The following is a 20,033-nucleotide window of genomic DNA, read 5'->3' on the forward strand; positions in this document are numbered from 1 at the left end:
TACACAATTGATATTTTAGATAAAAGTGATGTGAACTGTTTAACGTCTTAGTCAAGAATGAACACACATTCTCTCGTCTTCAGGCTTTTTATAATCTCTGATGATGACGTAATTATCCTTCTAGAAAAATACGTTAAAATGATTCATACTGGCTTATTTGTCATTGCAGAAACCCGTTACGAATGACTCAGCTATTTATTTTAGACGCATTTGCGGTTACAGATTGGTGCACGTGTATGCTTATCTCTGATACTTTGTTGCATACAATGTCACAAGCTTAGTCATACCAATTGCGTTATTCATATTAACTATTACATCGAATTTATAATATTATTTATAACTATTGTAAAGGGCGAATACCACTACACCTCACCCGCCGAAAAAACGCGCGCCCTCGTTCAAAAAAAAAAAAATGTTTGCGCTCATGCTATGACATTGTATAGATTTCTTATAATTACTTGTTTGGATATAATTAATATAATGTTGAAGTTCATATAATATTTCAAATAATTTTTTTTTCTTCATGAAATTTCAAAAAATTTAAAAAAATGTTAATTAAAAAAAATTCAAAAATTGTATTTATTGTAGAACAATATCATGAATTTATAATTAAGTATATTTTATTTTAATGGTATTATTTTTAAAAATTTTATGATTACAGTTGAGTTATATAATATCTTTTTAATATTTCAAAATATGACATTTCATTGGTTAACAATAATGTAAACAGTTTTACAATAATTGTCATAAACTTATAATATAACAATGTTCTTTTTTTTTCTTAAAAAAAAACTTTGATTTCATTTACATTATAAATTTTAATATTTGTGAAAAAAAAGTTTGAGAATCTTTGGTTGTGACAATTTTATTATAATTCATTTGTTTTTTTTATCTCTTTCTAACATTTAATTCATATATTTATATTTAACTTAATTAGTTATTTAATTAATTCTTATCAGAGATTTACTTAATATTGTACAACACTTAAAAATTCTGAAGACATTGCATAATTTCTATTGTTTATTATTTTTTATAATATTAAAAGTTTCATAAAATCAAAAATAATTTGTCAATGGTTATAATTCATAGTCGAGTTTAAATTGTCTGTAAGTCATAGTATTACATTTAAGATAATTATAATATACATTCATAAGAAGAAAGATAGATAAAATTGGTTGTTTCGTGAATACTTTTGTCGTAATTCACACGGGGTGGAAGAAAAGAAAGTATAGTTAAACAATAAAAGGAAATATAGTTGTTCTATCCATGTGTAAGGGGGTTCGCATAGTAAAATATGCTGGTTTCATGGACTTAGAACGTCGACACTCTAAGTTTAACATCTTAGGTGACGACACCAATTTACTTGGTCAATAAGGTTTCAAGTTTGAATATACAATTCGCTTGCGTTCTCTTTTTATAATCTATAGTTTATTCATAATCCAATATTATAAAAAAAATTATTCATTCGTGTTAAGATTTTTAATTTATTATTATGCACTTGAACTGCTTTATTATTAACAAGTATAGTACTGTTTATATCATCAGTTTTTAATATTTTATAAGGACCTTTAAATAATGGCATTAACTTTTTGCATTTCCTAGGATATGGTGTTTCATCTTTGAGCAAAACTAAATCGTCTATTTTAAATAATTTTGGATTTGAATTTTTATCATAATATTCTTTAGATTTCATTTTACACTTTATAAGATTTTGTCGTGCATTTAAATTTGCCTGTTGCAATCTAGATTTCAATTCGTTTGTATATATGTCGTAATTATTTTGTATATCATTACATTTACTAATAAACAAAGGTAATTCAATTTTTCTTCCAAATAATAATTCAAAAGGTGTATAATTTGTTGATTTATGTACGGTTGTATTATGAATAAAAATTGCATATTTGATACATTTATCCCAATTTGTTTGTGTACTATTGATATATGATCTGATATTTTGAATAAGGTCTCTGTGCATACGTTCACATGCGCCATTAGATTCTGGTCTGTATGGTGATGTTGTAATTCTTTTTATTTTTAAAAGTTTATAAATATCTTTGAACAAATTACTAGTAAAGGTTGTACCTAAATCTGACAAAACTTCTTTTGGAATACCATACTTAAAAATAACTTCAGATACGAAAGCTTCTGCAGCCGTAGCGCTTTCTTGATTTGGAATAGGAATTGCACCTGCATATTTCGTAAGATCGCAAATAAAAGTTAAAAGGTATTTATTTTGATTATCTGAAATAGGATATGGTCCACATAAATCAATACATACTTTTTCGAATGGTTCTTTTGCTGTAGTTGTAATTACCATGGGTTCTTTAGTTTTCCGTGATACTTTATTTTTTTGACAATTTATGCATTTATTTATGAAATCTTTAATTTGCTCTTTCATTTTTGGCCACTTGTAAAAATTTTTGATTTTATTATAAGTTTTCTTTATTCCTAGATGACAAAAAATGGTGGTCATGTGATTTATGTAAATCGTGCAAAAAAAAATTTTCTATTTCTTCTTCAGTTAATTTCAATTCGCAAAAAAAAAAAAAAAATCATTATCAGTTGGCATGTCCTTCGTCGTTGATCCGTATGATCCGTCCTGTACCATTCGTCTCAACAACTCTGTATGCATCTTTAAATAGTGGCATTAGGTTTTTGGATTTATTTGCGTAAGGATTTTTATCCGTTATTAATTCTAAATTGTCGACTTTGAATGTCCGTTGTGGTTTTACGTACTTGTCGTAGGATTTCTTTGATTTGGTTTGTTGATAAGGATGTTTGGTAGTAGTTGTAACTACCTCTGGTTCTTCAACTTTTTTGATCGTTTTGTTTGTTTGAAATTCTGAACGTTTATTTGTAAAAACTTTGTCTGATTGCATTTTGTGCGTTTGTGAAATTTGTGGGTCTTTTAAAATTTTGTCTTTCTGTTCTTTTTCTTTATTTGATGTTGTTAAAAATGGAACATTTTTTTCGTGCGTTTCTTTAGTTTCATCTTTGTCTTTTAATTGCTGTTTTTCATTTCTCGAATCTTGTTCTTTGATTGATTTTGTGCAAAAAGTTTTGTTTTCAATTTGTAACGAAGCATTTTCTGCATGTGTGTGCGAATAGTTGCATGTTTGTCTGTGTTCGTTGGTAGGGGTAATAAAAGTTTTTGACATGTTAAAATTATTTCGATTTGTATTAAAATTACTTCGATTTGGATTTTTGCATTCAAAAATTAAATGACCTTGTTTTCTACAATAATTGCAAAACTTTTGGTTAATATTATTTGAATTAGCATTATTCTTTTTATTTAAGAAACATTGTGGAGCAATATGACCACGTTTTTTGCAAATGTAACATATTATATTATTATTTTGATTATTTCTGATATTTGACGAATTTTGACAAGCTTCTTCTTGCAAAGCGAAGTCAATAGCATCTTTAATATCAGAAAATGGACAACATTTTACTAATGTTTTTAACGGTTCTCTTAAGCCATTTTCAAAAACTTTTACACCTATTTGTTCGAATGTCACTTGTGTTGTTGTTGCATAGTCATTTCCCACTCTAATTACGTTTGAATAATGAATTTGTCGTAAAATTTCTTCAATTCTGTTTCCAAAACTTTTTACTGCTTCGTTGTATTTTTGTTTTAAATTATTTAATTCAATTAATAAACTAGAAATGGGTCGTTTTACAACATATTCTTTAGCTAAATAACATTTTAAATCATCCCACGTTTCAAAATTAATAAATTGGATCTTTGCAAAAATTTGTGGGTCTAATTTTAATTTTATAACTGTAAGCAATTTTTCCGCTTCTGATGGATTCAAATCCACCGATAAAGCATCACATGCAGTAATAAATGAAGGAAGATTTGAAGGTTCCCCATTGAAATTCGGAATTAAGGCAATAGCAGTTTGAATATTTAATTTACCTTCGCGCGACATATCTACTGGTTCATTCATTTTTGAAAAGATATGTAGAACAATTAAAACAGAAGCGCAAAAATTTACAAAAATATATTAAAAATAAGCTTACTGACAATGAGTTGTAATCCTTTCTTAATTTAATATCCTTCTGGTTCACTCGAATTCACAATCACTTGAACTTTGTAACACTTGAACAATGATTTTATAACACTTTTTATAACACTTTTTATTTTATTTTTCACCTTTGATTTTCCACTTGTAAATATAACACTTTGAACTTCTTGATTCTTCTTTCTTGATTTGTATTATCTTCTTTCTCTTTCTTTGTTTCTTGATTCTTAATTTGATTTTCTTGTTTCTTCTTGTTACGATTTTTCTCTTTTCTTACTTCTTGATTCTTGGAGTCTTCACTTTGTAATTTCACTAATATTTCCACTTTCGGTAAAGCTTCTTACCTTTTCTTGAATCTAATTATTGCTATATTTCGGCGTATTTTCTTAAATATCCGTTTTCCAAATATGCAATAATTCTATGTTCAAAACATGTTATGGTAAATACTTTAGCATTTTTAATAAAAAATTCGCAGAATCCCAAGCTGCCACCAAAAAATATGTTGTGCACCTCTGGGCTGTCAACAAATATGTTGTGGATCCATTGCCAACAATTATGTTGCGTCACCAACGATGTCAACAATTAAAATTAGGTTCTTCTGCTGCTAATCATAAACTTTATCACTGTGGAATATTTAGTTAAACATCTGAAGACTTTTATTAATTTTTATCTACTTCATTACTTGGTTACACTTAATACACAATTGATATTTTAGATAAAAGTGATGTGAACTGTTTAACGTCTTAGTCAAGAATGAACACACATTCTCTCGTCTTCAGGCTTTTTATAATCTCTGATGATGACGTAATTATCCTTCTAGAAAAATACGTTAAAATGATTCATACTGGCTTATTTGTCATCGCAGAAACCCGTTACGATTGACTCAGCTATTTATTTTAGACGCATTTGCGGTTACAGATTGGTGCACGTGTATGCTTATCTCTGATACTTTGTTGAATACAATGTCACAAGCTTAGTCATACCAATTGCGTTATTCATATTAACTATTACATCGAATTTATAATATTATTTATAACTATTGTAAAGGGTGAATACCACTACAATATATATATTATGTATATATATTATGTATATATATATATATACACATATATATATATATATATATATATATAATATATTTACATATGTTTGAATAGTCTTGAATTTGATGTTGATATATATGTTTAATTTGAGTTTAAAATTCGGGCGTAACATCAATAAAAATAATTATTTTTAAATTAAACTTGACACAGTATTAAACATGTGAATAGATACAGATATATATATATATATATATATATATATATATAATATATATATATATATATATATATATATTTCATCGTTTTAACAAGCTACTAAAAGTCATGTTAATTAATAAACTATTCTTAACATTATCGTTTGACATTTACATTTATCGTTAACAAAACATTTATGTTTTAAGTATATGCGTGCATTCGGAATTATCTTTGCAAATGCACGTTTGAAATTGCCGCCTTGAGCGAAACTTGTTTTACGGTAGCCGCTAATTTATAGCAGTACTTCGGTTTTAGCGTTGCTTTACTGTGGCTGCGATAGCTGAGCGCCGTTAATGACGAAATGACCAAATTTGGAAGTAAAGTTGTGCTAAATAAAGTACAGTAGACACTTTGAGATGATCATGCTGAATACAATATATCGTGTAATACACCACTATACGGCGATTCCTGCTCTTTGTATATTATCGTATAAGACGCGTTTTTGGTGCAACTCCTGGAAAATTGTCTCAACGGGGTTTTAATGCATTATAATACTCGGCCTCGCCATACTACCACACCAATCAATATTTTATTGCAAAAAGGTGATAAAATTTGTTTATATAATAAAATTTGTCTAAACGTGTTGCAGCATTTAGAATAAATTAATAGAACAAAAAGGTTTTATTTATATTATTAGTTAAATTGACATTACTATACAATTTCATACAGCTTACCCGTTGCTTATTGGTTAGAGCTATTTGCTGCCAATCAAAAGTCCAGGTTCCGCTTCGGACAGCCAGATTTCACTAAGTAGGGGCATCGGTTTACATATGAAATTATAGATGGCCATATGTTTCTGAATATCAACGCAATATCCCATTCAGAAAAGCATACTCAGTGTCAAAATAAAACTTCACTGATCCACTGATTATATTTATACGAAATAAAGTTGGACAGATGCTGTATATTCCTCTTGCGTATTAAGTGAATAAATAATGCATAATTATTACAATTAATCTTTTTCTCAAAAAAGTGCGGTGTTACAACTTACCCCGTGTGTAGGACTAGTAGTGACATCTACCGGGGCAAGTAGTAACGACAAAAAACGACAGTATTACCTCTTATAACTTATTCTTTACTAATTTTTAAGAAAATTGATTTGTTTCTAAGTAATTCTTTTCATCAACTAAATCAACGCACTAAATCAACTAAAACTAGTGGGGTGGGTGGCATCGTGCCTTAAGGTAAATTGCTGGAAATTCCCGTACCGTAACGAAATGTTCGAGGAATACTGAATGTTTTCAAATAGATTATCATAAATATTGTAACATTGTCTAATATTTATAAAAATTATATAAACTGAATTGCAAAGTTGAAATTATTTGTTTACAGTATATTAGAACTATAGTCAGAATTAAAAATAAAATCTGAATTATTTTCGATATACAAAAAATTAAAAAAAAAAAAAAAAAAATGGAACAAAATTTTTTTTTTCCAAAATCAATTATTTTGTTAAGACAAGCAGAAAGTTCTTTGAATCAATTAAATCGGACGATTAGTTCTCTCAAAAACTACCATTTTTTGTACATTTAGCTCCGTGTCTTCGAAATGGCTGAGCCTGCCTTTGCTAAAACTAATCACCACTTCTCCCAATCATTACTAATTGAATGTTTTTTAGTTCATTCAAATCGGATGCTTCGTTCTCTCAAAAACTCGATTTCTATTTTCTGCGTTCTTTGCTCCGTATCTCCGTAACGGCTGGACCTGCCTTTACCAAAAACTAATCAGCACATCTCCTTATCAATAGTAATCAAATGTTTTTTGAACCACTCAAATCGGTTGATCCGTACGCCCGAAAACGTGGACGAAAAATTGTATCCATACATACATACACACACACACATATCCATTTTTTCTGAAGTATGCCAAAATGTTCAGAAACCTTCAAAACGTCGAGAAATGTAAAAATTTTCAATTCCGATTTTCGGCCCATTACAATAACTTACCCTACGGGAAGTTAATAATTAATATTTTGGGTTAACTAACCCCAGGTCTGATTTTTTTACATTAATCAAGATAACTATGCAAACAATTTAACAATCATAAACATGTATAAATATAATAACTATTATTGAAAATATAATTGATAAATATAAAATTCAAAATTAGTCGATAATAATAACGCAAACCGAAATTTTATGATAGTACAATTTTAAATCAAATATCAAAAATGACGCAACTGCACACATTCGTATTCTGTGTCGGTGTCGATCTGAGATACGGGACAGTAACTCTGACAACATGATGCGGGCAGAGGCTGTTCACATGTCCAATCGAGACAAAATAATGCTTTAAAGTGTTTTAGGATCTTTTTGAAAAACGCCTGTTACTGCTAACCCCTGTTAAAATAGGCCCCTAGTACCCCTATATGACAACGTTTCAAAGAAGAATATTTATTCTACAAACAATAACAAAAAGCATATTTATTGTTCATATGTATTTCAATACTTATTTATATGATTTCTGATAGTATCTATCAAAACACGATATTCCCTATAATTATATTTATTACACTGATATGAAACTTATGGGCTTTCAGTCGACTCTACATTACTCGTACATACGAAATGAAACTATGTAATTCGTTTCTCGTTCAACGTATTATTCGTTATTGTTGTTTATATTGAAAAAATGTTAATGTTAACTTTGTCTTTTTCTTTCAGGTCTAGGACAACTTTTTGGCATTTTTGTGATTTAACTGCAAGGTAAGAAAATAAAAAATCCTAATATAAATGTAGATGTATAAGCCTATATACACTTTTGTCACTAATCTTTATGCTAAGGAATCCTCTCATTTACAACAACAATCCCATTTCAACTGCCTTTCTTAAATTTTAATACAGTCCTGTATTTTCTAAAATCAATGGAAGTATTACTCTATTTTTTTTATATTTATCGTATAAATCTAATCTAAAAATGTTATGAATTTTTTCTCAATCTTAAATGTTGGATTTAAATTTATGTGGTAAATTTCTATATTGAAAATATTGTGATGCATTTTGTTTACTACTAACTTATGCGTAACAAACGTTATTCAATATTTAGGTTAATGACTTCATGCACTTGGTATTTTATAAAACAATTTTATCGTTATTTTATAATGAATTTTCACTGAGTAACTTCACCACGTTCTTTACTGGATTTAGTCGTCTTAAATCAAGAACGCTACTATTGAGTAATCCATATAAAATTATCATATCAAAAGTAATGTAAATATCGAACGAAATTTTAGTATCCTTCATATAAAATTTTTCATATAAACTTTGAAATTAATTAATTAAATTGTCAGTTACTTCTTAAAAGTTTATGTTCTATAATTTTTTTTTAATTAGAAACTCTGTAAATGATACATATTCATCTTAACATGTTACCTGACAAAAAGCTAATATCTTTAAAGACAAAACAACATTAATTAATCACAAAATAATTCATCAAAGTGATAACACCGAATGAATAAATAACTTGGGGCACGAATAGGCTTTTACGTGCCTTGGAGATGATGGAATACATTGATATTAATAATATTAGATATATTTAAAATTATGAATAAAGAATATTTTGAGAATATGTATCATCTATATATATATATATATATATATATATATATATATATATATATAGCTGACCCGGCAAACGTTGTTTTGCTAAGTAAGGTATATTCTAAACAATTTCTAGAGAATAAGTGTATATGGATGTGTTATTTGAATTATATATACAATGAGGTATTATAAAAACAATAAACCCCATTAGTTTGTCTATATTTTGTCAATACAATAAAATTGAAAGTTTTATACACTTTCTTTAGAAAACATGGTATAATCCAATCCAAGTCTTTTTTGTTCTTTCGACTTATTGATTAGGTTTCAAGGTTTTGAGATTCTTTTTGGATTCGGGATTTTGTGTATAATTGTAAATAATACTACTGAGCTTGTACAAAGTTTTCAAATTTCTGCGAAGAAAGATAGAAAATGAATTAAGTATTTCTTCTTTGACCTGCTTTTTAAAAAGTTTCAAGTTACATTCGATGAATTAAAGTTTATATAATAAAAAGTGAATATGTAGAGCAGCGCGAGGCACAAAGGTCCAATTTGACTGGTCTTTGATTTGAAAGGTCTAATCAAAGTTATAGCTGGTTATACATCTTTTTCCCTCTTCTTTCAAATATTGTTGTTAAACAATGCTTTTTAATCCCGGACCTTCGTATATTTTTATCTATTCTTCGATAAATTCTGGGAAATTGTAACTGGGTAAATGTTATTCGACAAAATGTCCCTTTGATCGATACCAAATTTTGGTTCTGAATTTAAATAATATGAATAAAAATAATATAACCTAGAAAATGTTTTATAAATACCAATGAGTATATAATTATACAAATGAGATCTTTCAGAGCACCGTGTTTGAGAAAAATATGCCAAAAAGTGCATTTTCATATTAACATTTCAAAAAAGTTGATATTTTGAGTCTCTAGTAACACTTGCGGCCCGTTTACTAACGTTTTTGTATATAAATAAAACTACTTACTACAATTTAATCATAATTAAATAATATTCACGTAAAACATCCTATTAAACGTAATTGAACATCATCTGTCAAAAACGTTTGACATTTCACGTATTAGCCACCGTCCATTGTTTTATTTAAATTACGCTTCTACAAAAATTTTCAAATAAAAAATGTAAAACATCTACGCGATTTTGAAATAATATCTCACCTTTCCGACCATCTCTGGATTGGCACAAATTTTTCAAGACTAAGACTGGCCAAATTGGTTTAGCCGTTTTCGAGTTTTACCGAATCATTTGATCGAGAGCTCTATTTTTATATATAAGAAGATATATATATATATATATATACTAGATGACCCGACAGACGTTGTCCTGTAGCTTGTTTTTTTAATATCCTATACTAATATTTACCGTTCAGTTAAAAATACTAATTATTGTTTTTCGCATTACTATTTACACTAATATATGAGTGATGTTAAATGTAGAACAGCTTCAAATAATTTTTTTTCAATTCCCACAGTTAACACTTTAATTATTCCTTTAACAAATATTAAAATATGCTCAATAAAATTGTATATTAAAGATTATACACTGCAATTCATAGAACAAATTTATTTCCAATAGCTCGATTTATTTTATTGCCAATGTTTATCCAATATTTTCAGTCATACCCATAGATGTGGATGTATAAATGAATGATTTTTTGTTTATTCACGACTAAAACATTGATTTTCCACAAAACACAAAAAATCATCGTCTGCCTTTGTGATTTATGGTAATAGCATAATATACACGTGTTGAAAATTGAAGTCTTTTAAAAGGTATAACAAATTCAGAAAGAATTAATGTATAGCATTCGCGGTAAAGGTACAATATCACCTTGGATTTTTCTACCCAAAATAATTGCTTCAATAATGTTACCTATAATTTTTATAATTTCGTATCATATTTTAACTGGCTTTCAGTAATTTCAATATCTAAATTACATTTTTCTCACCAATAATTCAATATACCCCATTATTTATGTTCATATTTGAAGTGAATTAATTTGTCAAATCCTGTTCACATGTGCTCTATTCAACGTACGATCAACAAAATTATTGCAGTAAATGGAGAGGAAAAAAAACGTGTGTCGGAAATAGGCTAATCTTTATCTTAAGTTCATAAACTCACTCATAAACTATTTAATGAAATGAAAAAAACATTGTATGCGTCTTTTATTTGCATGATAGCTCAGTCATTTTAGACGCAGAATTACTCATTTTAAAGCTTATTTTAAAAACATAGATCAACCGAATTGAATAATTCAAAAAACATTCGACTGATAAGGAGACTGCTGCTTAGTTTTTGGTAAATACAGGTCTAGCCACTTCGGAGCTAAGGGGCAAAAAGTGACAAAAATGGTATTTCAGTTTTTGAGATAACGGAGCGTTCGATTTAAATAATTCAAAATACATTTTACTTGTGTTACAAAATTTGCATTTGTTGAGCGCTCTGACTAATTTCGCCACTCTGTTATTACATAATTAAGTGTTCCTGTCAAAAAAGTAACTTGTTGAAAGTGACTTGTTGATGATCGTATACGAAGTCGAGTATAATTTATTATTTATCTTGAAAACCGTTGTACATCTTTTCCCACTACCTGCTTTGCGCCCTTTGGAACGTTTGGGAATATTAAATATTTAAATGAACCAAATACGAGATAGGTTTTGACTCAAACTAAATGAAGAGATAAATAGGAGATTAGTTTGAGATGAAATCGTGAATTTATGGACTTTCTTTTATGTTTAGCATTTTTATTCTAATTTTTGCTAGCTTTTTATTATTTTTTGTCATTTTTTATTATGACCATTTTTATTTGTTGTATTATGGTTTTATATAATTTAAATGCTTTATGAATTTTTTGTATCGCAAACTTTTATTAAGAAATTCTCAATTTTATGTCAATAGATGTGCAAAAAAACTATATGAGATAAGTAATAATATCAGTATTTCTCATCAATATATTACCATAATTGCTTTAATATAACTAAATTTGCTAAAATACTATCATCATGTATATTTGTTTTTGTATGGTGGATGAACTAAATACTTTACGATATAAGTTACAGTATAATAATAAAAGTGTAGCTAAAATTTAATGTTTTGCCATCTATTACAATTTTTAGCTGCTTTATACGCACAGGCAACTAAATAGAGTGGTATTCATAAAATTTAGTTCACTAATTTTTTTTCTAAAGAGTCCGCAATCTACTTCCAACGTATTTTTCAATAACTTATGTAATGGTTTTTCAAGTAAATATTTATTAACTTACCGTAGGGTAAGTTATAGCAATCACAAAAAATCGAAAATAAATTTTTTTGCATATCTTTACGTTTCAATACCTTCTGAACATTTTGGAATATCTTACAAAAAATGTGTGGGGTGGATACAAATTTATGTGAGCACTGCTGAACCGATTTGCTGATTCAAAAAACATTTCTTTGTAATTTTCATTTCAAAGTACGATTCCTTTTGATGAGGGGGCGTACTGATTATTTTTGAAGGACAAGACGTTTGGAGATACCGGATTTTCAGCCGTTTTGGAAATCCGAATCAGAATCAAAAATGACAGTTTTTCAAAAAACGGACCGTCCAATTCGAATGATTCTAACATTTTACTTGTATTGACCGAAAAATACAAAGAAAATTGATTACATTTTTGCGAAGGCAGGTCCAGCGATTTCGGAGATGCAGGGATAAAAGTTAAAATAATTACATCTGGTGGTCTGAAATAATCATTACAAATCATTATTTTTAATTCATATACATGAAGAACTATTGATAAAAATATGACAGACAGTTCTCAAAAACGGCTGGACCGATTTCAAAAATTTAAAAGTCGATGTATCTCGATGAGGACTTTTGTTTATCAGATTTGTGCGACGATCGGCCAAGCCGTTTCCTTATAAATCGTAGAAAAGTGAAAAATTTTTCGTCTGCGTTTTAGCCCGCAATTCTGAATCGATTATGAAAATTCAAAAACCGTTCGAAAGATATTGATTGGGAATCGTGGTGATTAGTTTTTGGTAGATATCGGAAGGGCCGTTTTCTTGTAATAAAGTTTTTTACAAAAAAAATTCGACGATTTTTATGATTATTTTTTTGAAGCTAGGTACCATAGTCTTCTAGATCATACTAAAATATTACGGCCCTACGACAACTCGTTTAGCTTTAAAAATTCGTCAAAGTTTGCAAAAATTAATATGGTCTTTTTGGCATTTGTCAAAATTAGAACTTTCATCGACGTTTGCTCAAAAACGCCTGAACCGATTTCAGAAATTTGAAAACCATTTGATGTATCTCGATGAGGATTATCGTTTTTCAGTTTTGCGCGACGATCGGCCGAACCGTTTCTTTGTAATTTGGAAAAAAGTGTTAAACTTTTCATCCACATTTAAGCTCATACTACCGAATCGATTTTAAGAAAACAAAAACTGTTCAAAAGATATTAGTTGGGAATGATAATGATTAGTTTTAGGTGAAAATCTACCGAGCCATTTTCTTGTAATTAACTGTTGAAAAAAAATTTAGGCCGATTTTTTATGGAACTTTTTTTGAGATATATATCTTGGTCTTATAGAACTTACTGAAATATTACGGCCTTACGACAAGTAGTTTAATTTTAAAAATTCATCAAAGTTTGAGAAAATGAGTATTTTTTGACATTTGTTAAAATTAAAATTAGACGATTTAATTGGTATAACGATAGAGTACTTGGTCTTAATAAACATGCTAAACAATTAAAGTCCTACAAAAAACTGGCTCAATTATGAAAATTATTGATTTTTGAAAATTTGCTTTTAAAAAATATTCCGAACGGGTTGACGTGTTCGATTTTTAATGATGTGTAATAAATCCACTTCGACTACTTTTAACTACTTATAAATTAATTTAATTATCATGGATTATTTACACATATCGGGAAGTTCATGTAACTTGCCTCAAGGCAAAATACCAATACCAACTAGTTATTATTAATAATCAATTGAGATTATTTGCACATTTCGGAAAGTTCATGCAAGGGCGAAATGCCACTTACACCTAGTTAATGTTTTATTTGATTACATTTGTTTTCTATGCCGCCCCCTTTCTGCATATATCAAATCTAAATATAATTCGTCTTCAATTACCCTTGAAATGCAACTTTCTGTAATATTTTACAGAAATGATTTTATTTCCGCATCATAACACTAATCCAATGATCAAGTACCGCCGGAAGTATTATTTCATTTGGAATTATTTTTCTCGTGAATTCTTGGGGATAATATTGTTTTCATTACTTCATCGTTCGATAAAGGTAGAAAAATTCAATTTACCTTGCTTGTTTCGCGTGTTTTTATATTATGTTCTATATAAGGACACATTCGATTACCGACAGTCGAACTGTACACATCGCAGAGTGTTATCAGCATAACATAATAACAAGTCAGTCTACTTGTAGTCAAATAATAATAAACATATTATACCTGTGCAGTGTAGATATCTAAAACCGCCATGTGCCCCTTGTGGGTACACGCAAGTGAATTTAATTTTCCATCTATCAAAAATTAACTCAATTGAGTTCAATTTAAATGAAATTAAAAGTGTTAGTGACATGAGTGACGCTGCCTACGGGCAGGTAAATAATTCCGAGATTAACGGGACCCGACCCGGCGAAATCGGTGCTTGCGTATCGAGCGCAATACAAACATTATATAACACAAACAATGCAGATTATCCGGTTAACGAAATTATAAGTGAAAAAAAGTCATTAGGAAACTCAAAAATTAAACATAAAATCAAACCTAGCATTAGCGAAAATGCCGAAAAAAATATTAAAAAAAATATTGACATTATTCCAGAAATGTTAAAATCTGGTACTATCAATAAAATTGAAAATAAACAACTTAAACTGAATATTCCTAGTGAAATTAGCCAAAATATAACAATGGAACATAGCAATTTAGAACCAAGTCACAATGTTATGGAAGTTGCCGCTATGAACGACGTCGACAGTGATTCATCAATTGATACTAGTGACCTTAACCAGGGCTAAACAACCGTTCAAAATAAAAAATGCTCACAGTCAGAAAATTCAACTACCCCAATGGAACAACATAATTTAAAGGAATACTGGCTGAACCCAACTCCCACTAGTAACTACTTTGATGTCTTAGCAAGCACATCAGCTCAAAAAGATGCCGACAAACAAACAACAAACACACCACCTATCTTTGTACATGGCGTAAACGACATTAAACCTTTATTTAGTTTACTTGAGACCCACGTAAAAGGTCAGTACTCATACAAAATAGTAGGAAATGATCAAGTCAAAATCAATACCAAAGATGCTCACGTCTACAATATAGTTTTAAAGTTGCTACGTGAAAAGGGCACACAATTACACTCCTATCAAGCGAAGTGTAAGCGAACATTTAAAGTAGTGGTGAAAAATTTGCACCATAGTACTGACATCAAAACACTTACAGGAGAAATTACTACACTCGGTCACAAGGTCGTACGCATCTACTCAATGAAACACAGAGTTACAACAGCTCCACTTAACATTTTTGTAGTGGAACTTGAGCAAATTATAATAAAGATTTTTACTCTATCGAATACTTCTACAGAACAAAAGTTACTATAGAAGCTATGCGCCATAGAAGAGAAGTCCCGCAGTGTACAAGATGCCAAAATCTTGGACACACGAAAAATTATTGTTCACGCATCGCACGCTGCGTAAAATGTGCCAAAGAGCATCTAACAAAAGATTGCCCCTGGAATGACCCAGTCAACGCCGGCGTTAAATGTGCTCTTTGTTCTGGTAATCACCCAGCCAGCTATAGAGGGTGCACCATTTATAAAGAAGAAAGACGACGCAGATTCCCTCCCCTGAGGCAAAGACAACCCGCCCAACCTAGTAACAATTCTCAACCTTTCGTCCGTCCAAACGTTTCCTTCTCAGATGCTACTTCTAGAAGCATGAACAGCAACAGAAACCACAGGGACAACCAAGGAGGACTGTCGACAGACAATCAACAGCAAATAATTACTCCAAGTAACCAACAAACAGACATGCAAGAACTAAAAGATATGATGAAAACACTCAGCCAAATGAGCACTATGCTGAACATTTTGACAAACCTTCTACCTTTGAGAAAATGATGGCCTTATACTACAAACTATGTACATGGAACGCCAACGGTCTTGCGCAGCACCACCAAGAAGTAAAACAATTTCTTCGTCATAACGATATTGACATAATGCTAATTAGTGAAACACATTTTACTAGCAAAAGCTACCTCAACATTCCACATTATACAACATACAGTACTAGACATCCGGACGACAAACCACATGGTGGAACAGCCATCATAATAAAGTCTAAAATCAAACATTCTCTGTTAGATCCACACTGCAATGATTTTCTACAAGCCACGAACATTTCTATTGATTTTCCTCAAAATAGAATCACAATTTCTGCCATTTACTGCCCCCCAAAACATAAAATATTTAAACAATACTTAAACATTTTTTTCAGTGCTCTAGGAAATAAGTTTATAGTTGGAGGTGACTATAATGCGAAACATCCATATTGGGGATCAAGACTTACCAATCCTAGAGGGCGTGAACTCTACAGCTCCATACTCACTAACAATCTAATCCCGATCTCAACCGGTGAACCAACTTATTGGCCGAGCGACCCGAACAGAAATCCGGATCTGTTAGACTTCTACATAACCAAAAGGAATAACAATCAGTAATATGAAATCTCAAAATAGCTTAGATTTGAGCTCTGACCACTCTCCTGTTATACTAACCATTTTTTGTAAACAACCACCGATTTTCATAAAACCTTACCTGACCAACAAATTCACGGACTGGAACAAATTTAGAGAACTGCTTGATATCAACTTAAATTGTAATATGTTATTAAAGTCAGAAAACGACATGATTAACGCGGTAAATCATCTCACCGAAACACTACATCAATCGGCACTAAATAGCACTCCTTCAATTACAACCAGTATAAACCAGATTAAAAGAAGACTCCGAAAAATATGGCAAACATCAAGATCTCCTCAAGATAAAACAAGATTGAACAGCGCCTGTAAAGAAGTAAAAAGATTACTGAAAGAATACAACAACAACGTACTTGAAGAAAGAATCAAAGACCTGACGGCTACTAAGGACACGAATTACTCTATATGGAAAGCTACTAAACATTTCAAACAACCTATACTCCCGGTAATCCCTATTAGAAAAAATGATAACTCCTGGGCAAAAAGTCATCAAGAAAAGGTCGATTTATTTGCAGATTTCTTCGAAAACGTATTTCAACCATTTCCGCAAAACTACTTCCAGGAGGAGCAAACCACTGATGAAATACAGTTTGAAAACTTTTCCAACCAAGAGTGTACTCAAATTCGCTTCCTGGCATCAGAAGTCAAACATGAAATTTCAGTCTCAAGAACAGGTAAATCTCCTGGCCACGATCTTATATCAATCCAAATCCTGAAACAGCTCCCACCAAAAACTCTGAGGTACATAACAATTCTGTTCAACTCTCTCCTAAGATTAAAAGTGTTTCCTAAGGCGTGGCAAAATAGCCAAAGTAATTCTCATTCCCAAAACAGATAAGGATCCTTGTCTTCTGAAGTCATACCGACCAATAAGTTTACTTTCAAGCCTCTCTAAAATATTTGAAAAACTGTTGCTCAAAAAAGTTCTAACAATACTCCATGACAAATCTATAATTCCGGATTATCAATTTGGTTTTAGAAAGCTACATTCCACTATAGAACAAACACACAGAATTGTTGAACATATAAATGCTACAATACATGAAAAGAGGTACTGCTCAGCCTGCTTCCTTGATATATCCCAAGCCTTTGACAAGGACTTCATAAATTAAAGAATATTCTACCAGCACAACTATTCGCAATATTAAAATCCTATCTTACTGAGAGGAAATTCTACATTAGCCTGGCAAACCAAATCTCATCCCTCAGAAACATTAACTCTGGCGTTCCCCAGGGTAGCGTGCTAGGTCCTGTTTTATTCCTCATATTTACCTACGACATGCCAACTTCCCCAGACACTGAAATTGCTACGTTTGCAGATGACATATGCATCCTATCCAAGCACGAGACCCTAAAATAGCATCCGAACTTCTGCAGCGTCACATTCTAATGATTGAAACTTGGCACAAAATCTGGAGATTAAGAATCAACAACCAAAAATCAGTCCACATCACTTTCACACTGAGGAAAGATACTTGCCCACCGATATTTATTAATGGAGAACAGATACCACAAGCAGTTGCCGTTAAGTACCTGGGTATATATCTGGATAGGAAACTTAATTGAAAAATACACATTCAGAAGAAAAAAAAACAACTGAAAGAAAAATTCAAGAGCCTTTATTGGCTACTAGGTAGAAAATCTCAACTAACTACATACAACAAACTATTGATCTACAAAATTATCCTAAAACCCATATGGACCTACGGGATTGCACTTTGGGGGACAGCATTTAAGAGCAATACAAAAATTATTCAAAAGTTTCAAAATAAGATACTAAGGATCATCCTGAACGCCCCAAAATATGTACCGGTATGGCTGCTCCACCAGGACACGGGCTTGCATACGGTAGAAGAAGAAATTACAAGATACGCCATCAAACACAGTCACCGACTAGAGAACCATCCCAACGGGCTCTCATCTCAGCAAACTACACCAAAAGATTAAAAAGGAAAACGCCTTTGGACCTAACTGGCATCCCAAGTCAATCTAGATCATCTCAGCACTCATCTCAGCAAACTACACCAAAAGATTAAAAAGGAAAACGCCTTTGGACCTAACTGGCATCCCAAGTCAATCTAGATCATAATCTTTTCTTAAATTAGGAGAGATTGCAACTGTGCACTCTCTCAAGCATTCAATAGTTTATTTTGCAGACAGCTTCTTTGTTATTTTGTTATTCAAAAAATTTACCTAATGTCCATTGGATAGATGTAAATTCAATCCTAAATAAAGAAAAAATGTTCTATACAAGAATTACAATTGTATTATCCGTGATGCATAAATGCTTGATTTATAAATATTTAAAAGGACAGTTTTTGGTGTAGCTTCTATGTATGTTTATGTCTTCTATATTTTCGACCGTGTGCCGACAAATTTAATATAGTTCTTTTACTATATATTTTATTAGTTTTTAACATATTTCTAAGGATTTCACAATGAGTTACCATGTTTAAAAATATTATTCTTTTTAATTTATTATGAATTTTTTTTTGCTCAATTAGTATTACTCCTCCTAGAACAGTCAGTACACATTAAGTAGCAATCATAAGACTCATAAGTATATATGATATACTTACATTTATGTGAATGAAGTTCATAAAAGACTACTCATATGCCATATTAAAAGTGTGAAGTACATAAAAATATTTAAAAAATTTTATTAAGTGTTACAAAATTTTCCAAGTTTTATCAAAGTGAGAATTGAAAAATGAAATTGCAAGATACTATACATGCATTGAAATTTTAATTTTAAGTTTTAATAATAGGATAGGGCGGGGGCACAAAGGTCGAATTTGAATTTGAGAAATTTTATTATGGAAACCAAACCAATTATACACAACAAATACCACATATCAAACAAACAACTATCTGACAATGTGCAGTAAAACTCAGTTTAGCTAATTCATCATTGTATAGAAATGTGAATATTTTGCTGTTTTTCAAAAATTTATGTTTGAATGTTTTGGTATTTCGTCTGAAGTATTCTTCAGCAGAGTTTGTTTAACTATTTATTTAACGTATCTGTTGTAAATTGTAGCTAATTTTTTTTTAACTTGATTTACTTTTTTAGTTAGATTTTTTATTGTTTATAACTTTGCCAGGGTAAATGTTCAGTTGATCCTTTTCACCCCACCCACATGAAAGCTTTTATAGAGGTTATATAAAAAAACTTTTGAATCTAACCTAAAATATAATAATACATCTTATTAAACAATTAAATAACTTAAAAATTATATTAAAATCTCGTAATTGTGCACTGTGCTCATAACCCAAAAAAACTAACAACAGAAGGAAATACTTTTGTTATGGATTTTCAAATTTTGTCGTTTATCTCTCGATATAGCAACGCCATAAGAATCAAGATGATAGCT

The 20,033-nt window shown here is 30.3% G+C and overlaps 1 protein-coding gene across 1 annotated transcript in view; it reads left to right on the forward strand.

Moving 5' to 3' along the window:
* Nucleotides 1-20,033, forward strand: part of LOC113384900 (protein unzipped) — a 258,922-nt gene that overhangs the window by 87,383 nt on the left and 151,506 nt on the right. The window contains exon 2 of the mRNA XM_026622672.1: nucleotides 7,990-8,031. The gene's annotated coding sequence lies outside the window, so the exon portion shown is untranslated. The remainder of the gene's footprint in view (nucleotides 1-7,989; nucleotides 8,032-20,033) is intronic.

Source organism: Ctenocephalides felis, unplaced genomic scaffold (assembly GCF_003426905.1).
Source record: "Ctenocephalides felis isolate EL2017-DRISC unplaced genomic scaffold, ASM342690v1 CF-g0.4_SCAFFOLD_03571, whole genome shotgun sequence".
Lineage (NCBI taxonomy): Eukaryota > Metazoa > Arthropoda > Insecta > Siphonaptera > Pulicidae > Ctenocephalides > Ctenocephalides felis.